A 2,500-nucleotide genomic window follows, 5' to 3' on the forward strand; every position below is an offset into this window, starting at 1 on the left:
CGGCCGTCAGTCTGGCAGTCATGGCCGGTCCTTGCGGCCGGCCGCGAAGCCCTGACGAGTAGGAGGGTCGCGGCGGTGGGCGCAGAAGGGTCTGGGCGTGAGCCTGCCTGGAGCCGCCGTCGGTGCAGATCTTGGTGGTAGTAGCAAATACTCCAGCGAGGCCCTGGAGGGCTGACGCGGAGAAGGGTTTCGTGTGAACAGCCGTTGCACACGAGTCAGTCGATCCTAAGCCCTAGGAGAAATCCGATGTTGATGGGGGCCGTCATAGCATGATGCACTTTGTGCTGGCCCCCGTTGGGCGAAAGGGAATCCGGTTCCTATTCCGGAACCCGGCAGCGGAACCGATACAAGTCGGGCCCCTCTTTTAGAGATGCTCGTCGGGGTAACCCAAAAGGACCCGGAGACGCCGTCGGGAGATCGGGGAAGAGTTTTCTTTTCTGCATGAGCGTTCGAGTTCCCTGGAATCCTCTAGCAGGGAGATAGGGTTTGGAACGCGAAGAGCACCGCAGTTGCGGCGGTGTCCCGATCTTCCCCTCGGACCTTGAAAATCCGGGAGAGGGCCACGTGGAGGTGTCGCGCCGGTTCGTACCCATATCCGCAGCAGGTCTCCAAGGTGAAGAGCCTCTAGTCGATAGAATAATGTAGGTAAGGGAAGTCGGCAAATTGGATCCGTAACTTCGGGATAAGGATTGGCTCTGAGGATCGGGGCGTGTCGGGCTTGGTCGGGAAGTGGGTCAGCGCTAACGTGCCGGGCCTGGGCGAGGTGAGTGCCGTAGGGGTGCCGGTAAGTGCGGGCGTTTAGCGCGGGCGTGGTCTGCTCTCGCCGTTGGTTGGCCTCGTGCTGGCCGGCGGTGCAGGATGCGCGCGCCTGCGCGGCGTTCGCGCCCCGGTGCTTCAACCTGCGTGCAGGATCCGAGCTCGGTCCCGTGCCTTGGCCTCCCACGGATCTTCCTTGCTGCGAGGCCGCGTCCGCCTTAGCGTGCTCCTCCGGGGGCGCGCGGGTGCGCGGATTCTCTTCGGCCGCCATTCAACGATCAACTCAGAACTGGCACGGACTGGGGGAATCCGACTGTCTAATTAAAACAAAGCATTGCGATGGCCCTAGCGGGTGTTGACGCAATGTGATTTCTGCCCAGTGCTCTGAATGTCAACGTGAAGAAATTCAAGCAAGCGCGGGTAAACGGCGGGAGTAACTATGACTCTGCCTGCCGGATTGCTTTATTGAGTACGTCGAAAGGTGTTACGAGGGTAGCACGACAGTGATAGCGGGCGGCGCCGACGTGGGCGTGCCCCTGCAGCCGGCTAGGGGTGTGCGTCAGGGTGACCCCCTCTCCCCCCTCCTTTTCAATTTTGCGGTGGACTATGTTTTGAGTCAACTTCCCTCCCACATCGGAGCTCGGATCCTTGGTCGCAGAGTTAACGCTGCGGCCTTCGCAGATGACGTCCTGCTTTTTGCATCGACCGCGAGGGGATTGCAGTCCCTCATCGACGCAGCCGTCGCAGCCCTCGCCCATCTGGGGCTGCAGATCAACGCCCGGAAGTGTTTCACCCTCGCCTTAGTCGCGTCTGGGCGCGACAAGAAGGTGAAGGTCGACGCCGACGTTACCTTCAAAGCGGGCAACGCCACCGTGCCCGCCCTACGTGTGGGTGAAACCTTCCGGTACCTGGGACTGCAATTCTCCACCGCTGGTCGCTGCGTTTTCAACCCACGACGCCACCTGGTGGAGCAGCTGGACGTCATCTCCCGAGCTCCGCTCAAGCCGCAACAGCGCCTCCACGCCCTCACCACCGTACTTCTGCCTGGCCTGTACCATGGGCTGGCCCTCAGCCGCACCCGAGTGGGTGCGTTGAAAGCGGCAGATGTGACCATCCGTGCCGCCGTCAGGAGATGGTTCCACCTTCCGGCGGACACTCCCCTGGGCTACTTCCACGCTCCTGTAGCCCAGGGAGGCCTCGGCATCCCATCATGCCGATGGATGGGGCCAACACTTCGCCGGTCCCGTCTCCTGGCGCTGAAGAGGATTGGGCCAGCCGCCGACGGTGCAGGCCGGGACGAGGTGCAGCGTGAGATTGAGGTGCTGGAGCGGCATCTTATGTGGGAGGGCCACCTCCTCAAATCGTCGACGCAGGTTGGAGAGATGTGGGCCGCGCGCCTGCACGTTGCCTTTGACGGTGCGGCGCTGTCATCTTCCGCCGCCGTCAAGGGGCAACACCAGTGGGTCGCTGACACCAGTCGCCTGCTATCTGGGCGTAACTTCATCGACGCTCTCCGCGCCCGCATCAACGCCTTCCCCACGAAGGCACGGCGCAGTCGCGGGCGGGAGGCGGACACCAGATGCCGCGCGGGCTGCCAGGCCGTAGAGACCGCCAACCACGTGTTACAGGCTTGCTTCAGGACGCACGGGTCCCGGGTTAAGCGGCATGACGCGATCGTGCGCTATGTCGCCCGTGGACTCGCGCAGAGGGGCTTCAACGTCTCTGTGGAGCCCCACCTCCGCAC

The 2,500-nt window shown here is 62.9% G+C and overlaps 1 pseudogene; it reads left to right on the forward strand.

Annotated features, from left to right (window-relative positions):
• LOC124576638 overlaps positions 1-2,500 on the forward strand; it is a 6,173-nt pseudogene that overhangs the window by 1,675 nt on the left and 1,998 nt on the right.

Source organism: Schistocerca americana, unplaced genomic scaffold (assembly GCF_021461395.2).
Source record: "Schistocerca americana isolate TAMUIC-IGC-003095 unplaced genomic scaffold, iqSchAmer2.1 HiC_scaffold_254, whole genome shotgun sequence".
Taxonomy (NCBI): Eukaryota; Metazoa; Arthropoda; class Insecta; order Orthoptera; family Acrididae; genus Schistocerca; species Schistocerca americana.